General features: G+C 36.8%; 1 non-coding gene across 1 annotated transcript; it reads left to right on the forward strand.

Moving 5' to 3' along the window:
• Positions 1 to 4,634: 4,634 nt before the first annotated feature.
• On the forward strand, positions 4,635 to 4,739 carry LOC128279641 (small nucleolar RNA R71). Its single transcript, XR_008269840.1, has one exon. It is a non-coding gene; the product is annotated as a small nucleolar RNA R71 (small nucleolar RNA).
• The last annotated feature ends 3,562 nt before the right edge of the window (positions 4,740 to 8,301 follow it).

The following is an 8,301-nucleotide window of genomic DNA, read 5'->3' on the forward strand; positions in this document are numbered from 1 at the left end:
GAAAATAAAAGGGTGAGTTTGGGAAACTCAGTGTGTAAGGAAAACCCATTCAAAGTCCAAGTCACTCAAGCCCATTGGGCCTAAGCCCATTCAGAACAAGGATGGTCTGGGCGAGCCCTTTTCAAATTACAATAAACCGGGCCTTAGCCCTTATTCAGATAACATGATGGCCCATAGGCCCATTTCAAAATACATGCAACATCAAGAAACATATGCAAGCCCATTTGGGTAATAGTGGTACTGGCTAGAGCCCTTTTCAGATTACAATAAACCGAGCCTTAGCCCTTATTCAGATAACGATATGGCCCATAGGCCCATTTCAAAATACATGCAACATCAATAACATATGCAAGCCCATTTGGGAGACTACTCAACCCACCAACCACTACACTCCACCGCACCAGCCATACACTCCATGTGGGAATAGCTCAACCCACCCAAATTTAACACTCCACAGATTGCGACCTTGCTTTCTCGCTTATCGATAAATTGAGGCAAAGCCTCCAAGACGTGGACAAGCCACTTTCAGTACTTCCTCCGTCAATATCCCATCCCATGCATCGATAATAACAACATGGCATGCAAGAAATAACAACAATCAAACATGCATTTAGGTCAATTTAACCCTAGCGGTATTTGGTAATTTATCTCCTAGGGGTGAAACTCAGAATTTTTCACTTTTAAAGGTATTTCAGAATTTATCTATTTTAGGGTTTTTCATGCATATTCCTACCTTTCACGTACTACGTAATCACGTCATCGAGGGTTCTTACCGAATTGGGCCGTTGGCCCATCATTCCAATTTTGGCCCATTAAGCCCAAAAATATCGAGGGCACGTAAATCATGCACTTTACGGTCCAAATTTTGCAGCTTACCAAAAACATTAATCGATTTACCTCACAAGCATTCGCACACATCAAAATCTACAAAATACCGATTTTCGGCATTTTGGCTTTTCGACTTTTGCCGATCCGACTAAGAAAGAGGGTGTTAGTTACACACATTTTATGACGATATGTTGACGGGATCCACACACTAATCGCCTACAATTGGATTACTAACATGTTAATCTAACTATTCAAATACAAGCTACATATTAACCCCTTACAATATTCGGCCAACCACACCTACAGATCATAGTGAGCTTATAAGAAATTAATAAGCAACTCATTAACAAATTTTTGTCAATGTTTACCACATAATCATAATTTCACTGCAAGCTGTCTTCCTGAGCAACAGTCACTAAATCATTTATAACTGAAGCTACGAAACTCCAAATCATGTTCCGTTAATTTTCCCTGAAAATAGACTCATATATCTTTTATCCATAAAATTTTCAGAATTTTTGGTATGGCCAATCAATACCAGATTTTTCTTAAAGTTTCCCATGTTTCACTGTTTGACTAATCTGACCACTCTTCATTACGAATCAAATTTCTCATTGTACAGAATTCAAAATATGATCTCGTTTATTTCATTAGAAACTAGACTCAAAAAACTTTAATTACATCATTTATTCAGCTTCTAATTCATCTCCCACAATTTATGGTGATTTTCCAAATTCACATTACTGCTGCTGTCCCAAGCAGATTTATTACCAAATCACTCTTTCACACATACCTTGCATGCATGTTATTTAAACATGTATATCACCAATCAATCATCACATATCTATGATTTTACTTAAGTATAATCTCCATTTCATCATTTTAAAGCACAACGTGTTAGCTGATTTTTCCCTTTAACATCTAAGGCACATGCATGCTCATTTGTTTGGCTCAACTTTACCTATCTTCCATTTTTCATCAAAAGAACATGAAACAACAACTATTTCCTTCATTTTAACACAACTAAAAATCAAAATATACTTCAAGAGTTAAGGTAGAATCAAGAAGAACTCATGAGCCTCAAAATAGAAACAAGGTACCAAGAACTTACCTTCAATTTTCCTCCTCCTAATGACCGAATACTCAAGAGCTTTCTCCTCTCCTTTCTCTTCTCTAACTTTAGGCTATGATGAACAAAGATGGACAAAACTTTGTTCTTTTCACCCTTTTCTTTTAATAAAACTTCATATTTCATCCATTTAATTCTTTAATACAAAAGACATGAATTTCTTATCATGAAACATTTACCTAAACCATTATCATGAAACATTTACCTAACCCATTATCATGGAATATTTACCTAATCCATTATCATGGAATATTTACCTAACCCATTATCAATTTGTATCAATTTGTACCATAAATTATGGATATCAAGTACTCATATTGTCTACAACAACATGATGGCTAGCCACTTCATGTAAAATGGGAGGTTTGTCATGCAAATCCTCCTATTTTGCACTCCTATTTATTTGGCCACCTCAATTTAGCCTATAGCATTTTCAAACATTTTCACATAAGTCCTATTTCATAATTTCACTCCCTTTTTCTTATGGAACAAAAATTAACTAAAATTACCGGGTTCTATCTTAAGCTTGGGCCTTCTAGAGGCCCACAAACATAATTAAACCTATGCCAACATTCACAGAATTCCCAAAAATTGGGGCGTTACATAGATGTTGAAGACTAAATTTTTAAAGAAGTTAATACAGTTAGTGCTCGGGTTGCCTCCCGAAAAGCGCTTATTTATAGTCTAAGCTTGACTTACCTCTCCGTTGAATAATCATGGTGGTTTGAAGAGTTTATACTCCTCATTCCTGTCATCAATCTCATCAAAATAAGGTTTTAAACGGGTGTTGTTTACCTTAAAAGTGCCGAACTTGGGGTACCTTACCTCGAACGTACCGAATGGAAAGATACTAAGTACCGTAAGAGGGATTTCTTAATTCGGTGTGGTAGCGACAATGTAGGGATCTGTGGCATCTAATAAGACTCTTTCTCCAATCTTAAGTTGATTTGGAAAGGTATTGAGCTCGTTCTGTCGTAGATTCGGTTTGTTGGGTGTTCTTGGTTTATGCGTCCGCCATTCATCAAGTTCCTCGATTTGTAATCTTTGATCTTCATGAACAGGTCCTCTACTATTGCTTGAGAATGACTCGTGTGCTTCCTTCAAACTCATTTCCTGTAAAGTAGGTTGTACCATATTGTCAGTTCTACGAGAATGGGTTAAATGATCACCTTCAATTCCCGATGTGTTGCCAGAATTGCGAGCTTGAAGGGTGATTTTTTTGTCTCCCATGCAGAGTGTGAGTTCACCTATGCCAACATCAATAACCATTTTAGTAGTTGCTAAAAAGGGCCTTCCCAGAATTAAAGGAGTGTTGCTATCCTCCTCTATATCTAGAACAACAAAGTCAACGAGAAATATAAATTTATTGATTTTAACTAGTCTATCTTCAATAATACCCTAGGGAACCTTATAGTTTTATCTGCTAATTGGATGCTCATCCTAGTTTGTTTGGGTTTCCCGAGACCTAATTACTTAAACATTTTGTAGGGCATGACGTTAATACTAGCCTCTAAATCAGCTAATGCATTATTAACATCTAAACTACCAATTAAGCAAGGAATTGTAAAACTCCCTGGATCTTTTAGTTTGTTCGGTAGTCCATTTTGGAGAATAGCTGAGCAAACTGCGTTTAGCTCCACGTGTGACGCCTCGTCCAACTTCCGCTTATTAGCTAAAAGTTCCTTTAAAAATTTCATTACGTTTGGCATCTGCGATAGGGCTTCAATAAACGGTAAGTTCATATGTAATTTTTTTAAGAGTTTAAGGAATTTACCAATTTGTTCATCTGAGCTGTCTTTCCTTGTCTTGTTGGGGTATGGCACACGAGGTTTATATTCGACATTCACCGTTTTGTTTTTATTATTATCTACCTCACCTTGACCTTTGCTTACCATAGTTTCTTACCTCGGTTCTGAACAACTCCTTCTTCATCTTGAATATTAATTGTGTTGAGCTGTTCCCTTGGGTTGGGTTCAGTATTACTTGGCAAGCTACCTTGTGGTCGTTCGAAAATTAATTTGGAAAACTGGCCTATCTGAGTTTCGAGCCCTTGGATCGACACTTGTTTATTTTTAAGTGTTGTCTCGGTGTTCTGGAAACGAGTTTCTGACACTGAAATAAACTTTGAGAGCGTCTCTTCAAAGTTCAGCTTCTTTTCCTGTTGGTAGGTTGTTGGTAGCCTGGAGGTGGTTGTGGTATTTGATTTCCTTGACCGCTGCACGAGAAATTGGGGTGGTTCCTCCAACCTGCATTGTAAGTGTTACTATATGGATTGTTTTGAGGTCGAGGATTATTACCCATGTAGTTTAATTGCTTGTTATCCATGTTATGGCCATAAGGTTGGTATTCCAAATGGCTTGTTCCACTTCCACTTGCTTCGCAGTGCATTACTGGGTGAACCTGTGAAGAACTAAGAAAACTATCAATCTTTTTATTTAAGAGTTCTACTTGATTAGAGAGCATGGTGATCGAATCAACGTTATAAAAGTCGGCTGTTTTCATTGGCTCTATCCTCATGACTTGCCATTGATAGTTATTCAGTGACATCTCCTCTATAAGCTTATAGGCATCTTCAGGTGTTTTATTATTGATGGTTCTGCCAGCAGCTATGTCAACCATTTGTCGAGTTGAAGGATTTAGGTCATTATGGAACCTTTGAATCTGTAGCCAAAGCAGTAACCCATGGTGAGGGCACCTTCTCAAAAGGTCCTTGTATCTCTCCCATGCATCGGAGTGTTTCTAAATCCATCTGCACAAAAGAAGAGATATCATTACATAATTTATCCATTTTAGCCGGCAGAAAATATTTTAGTAAAAGTTTTTCGGTCATTTGTTCCCAAGTAGTAATTGACCCTCGTGGTAACGATTTCAACCACTGTTTAACTTTGTTCCTCAATGAAAAGGGGAATAACCGAAGACAAATGGCATCATCAGAGACACCATTAATTTTAAATGTATCACATAGTTCTAAGAAGTTGGCTAAATGAGTGTTGGGATCCTCATCCTGCAATCCATCAAACTGAACAAATTGCTATATTATTTGAATAGTGTTAGGTTTTAATTCAAAAGTATTTGCAGCTACAGCAGGTCTAACTATGCTCGATTCAGTTCCTATTAAAGAAGGTTTAGCATAATCATACATAGTGCATGGAGCAGGATTTTGATTAACTGCAATTATAGGAGGTAGCTGATTGCCTTGGTTTTCATCCATCTCTTCGGTTGGGGGTTGAGTATCGTCTTCTTGCTCGTTCTCTGTGTATCTTAAGCTGCGCCTTATTTCTCTTTGATTTCTGCGAACTGTACAATCGATTTCTTCGTCAAAAAGTAATGGTCTTGACGGATTTCTTCTAGTTCTAAACTATAAAAACCTGCCAAGAGAAGGAAAAGGTAAATTAATAAATAATAATAATAAATTAAAGTGCACGAAAAATAAATGGCTAAAGTAATAAAAATTGAGTGTTCCTAATATTTCAGTTCCCCGGCAACAATGCCAAAAACTTGATTGCGTGATTTCGTGATAGGTTTTAAATATTTATAATTACTCGTTCTTGAACTAACTATTATCGCGATGTAGGAAAGTGTACCTATCGAACAGTAGTATAGTTTTAGCAAGACTGGATTGTCGAACCCAAAAGAACTAAAACTACTAGTAATGACTGTCTTTTTATTATCTAGCCTAAGAATAAAGAGGTTTTTGTTTTAACTAACTAATTATCTAAACTAAGAACGCTTGGGGAATTACTTTTGGAAAAATCGATTGAATGAAGACAATACCTAAGGAAAAATCCACCTAGACTGTACTTGTTATTCTGGCTCCGAACCGGACGATTATTCATTTAACTTATTCCGTAAAGATCCCTAAGTTATGTTATTATCCCTATTCAAGACTAATAACGTCTAATCCCTAGATTGAATAACCGAGACTTTTCTCTAATTAACATTCTAGGGTTGCATTAACTCGATCTATGGATCCCTTTATTAGGTTTCACCCTAATCCGGCAAAATCTTGTAACCCTATGTCTAGGCGCGCAATCAACTCTGCTTAATTATGAAAAATGTACTCTTAAGCATGGTCTATTCCTCCTCTGAATAAGAGCTTATCTTGAATTGGTATCTTGGGATATCAAAATAAGAATTAAGAACACATAATTAAGAACAAGTCAAATATTTATCATACAATTCAGAAAATAATAACAAGATTCGTCTTAGGTTTCATTCCCCTTAGGTATTTAGAGGATTTAGTTCATAACTAAATAACAAGCATCTTCGGATAATAAAGAATACAAAACATAAAGAAAACCCAAAACTCCTGAAGGGGAATGGAGGAGAGATCTTCAGTCTTGAGATGATGAATCTGGCTTCTGAGATGAATCAATCGACTTTCTTGGAGTAATTCCTTACCCCCTACTCTGTCCTGTCTTTTCTTCCTTCTCTAGGGTGTATTTATAGGCTTTGGAATGCCTAAAAGCGCTCAAAATTAGCCTTTTCTAAATTGGACTCAACTTGGGCTTGGCAGGGACACGCCCGTGTATGATTACTTCAGGCCGTGCTCGAGCCTGCCAAATTGACATGGCCATGTGGTCTGCCCGTGTGAGGAGGTCCAGGCCATGTTGATTTCATACTTTGGGCCATTTTCTCTGTTTTTGGCCCGTTTCTCATTCCTTTCGCTCTCCTATGCTCTCCTAAGTGTAAAACATGAAATTAAAGCATTAGGAGCATCGGATTCACCAATTCTAATGGAAAATCATCCATAAAATGCGTTAAACATGGGGTAAAAATATGTATAAATTACGGTTTATTAGCAGGCCTAACTATACTTGACTCAGTTCCTATTAAAGTAGGTTTAGCATAATCATACATAGTGCATGGAGCAGGATTTTGATTTACTGGATCAGCAGCAATCGTAGGAGGTAGCGGATTTTCCTGGTTTTCAACCATCTCCTCAGTTGTGGTTGAAGTATCATCCTCTTGCTCTTTCCTCTGTGTATCTTAAGCTTCGCCTTATTTCTCTTCGGTTTCTACGAACTGTACGATCGATCTCACTATCAAACAATAATGGTCCCGATGAGTTTCTTCTAGTCATGCACTATAAAAACCTACCATGAGCGAATAAAAGAAAAAATTAGAAAAGAAAATAAAAATTTAAATTGCAAATAAAGTAAAATGGCTAAAATACTAAAAATCAAGTGTTCCTAATATCTTAGTTCCTCGGCAACGGTGCCAAAAACTTGATTCATGATATTTGTGATAAGTTTTAAATAATTTATAAATGGTCGTTCTTGAAACCAACTATAATCACGATAAAGGCAAGTGTACCTATCGAATAGTAGTATAGCTTTAGCAAGACCAGATTGTTGAACCCAAAGGAACCAGGAGTACTAGTAATTACTTTCTTTTTATTATCTAGCCTAAAAATTGAGGGATTTGTTTATCGAAACTAATTAACTAAACTAAGGGTGCAGAGAAAGAAAATTGGGGAAAATACTTTTAGAAAATTTGATTGATTAAGACAATACCCAAGGAAAAATCCACTTAGACTTCACTTGTTATTTGACTCTGAATCAGACGATTTATTCATTTGACTTGATTCGTAGAAATCCTTAAGTTATATTATTATCTCTCTCGAGACTACTAACGTCTAACCCTAGGTTGAGTAATTGAAATCTCTTTCTAATTAACGCCCTAGTGTTGCATTAACTCGACCTATGGATCCTCGTATTAGGTTTCACCCTAATCCGAAAAAATCTTGTCACCCTATCTCTAGGCGTGCAATCAACTCCGCTCAATTATGACAAATTTACTCTTAGACAGGGACTTTTGCTCCTCTGAATAAGCGCATTAACTCGAATCAATATTCCTGGAATATTAAGACAAGAATTAAGAACACATAACTAAGAACAAGTAAAAATTTATCATATAATTCAAATAATAATAACAAGATCTATCTTAGGTTTCGTTCCCCTTAGGTATTTAGGGGGTTTAGCTCATAATTACAAAATAAAATATCTCAGAAGAATAATGAATACAAAACAAAAAGAAAACCCGAAACTCCTGAATGGAAATTGAAGGGAGATCTACAGTCTTGATGAATAATCCAGCTTCTGAGATGGATCAATCGACTTTCTTCGAGTAATTCCTTGCTTCCTACTCCGTGTCTGCTCCTAAGTGCCTCCTCAGGTGTTTAAATAGGCTTTAGAATGCCTAAGAGCCCTCAAAAGTGGCCTTTTCCAAATAGGACTATACTTGGGCTCAACAGGGACACGCCCGTGTGCAATTGCTCTAGATCATGGTCAAAGCTGTTAAATAGGTACGGGCGTGTAGTTTACCCATGTAAGTCGTGCTTC

Source organism: Gossypium arboreum, chromosome 8 (assembly GCF_025698485.1).
Source record: "Gossypium arboreum isolate Shixiya-1 chromosome 8, ASM2569848v2, whole genome shotgun sequence".
In the NCBI taxonomy this organism is placed as follows: Eukaryota; Viridiplantae; Streptophyta; class Magnoliopsida; order Malvales; family Malvaceae; genus Gossypium; species Gossypium arboreum.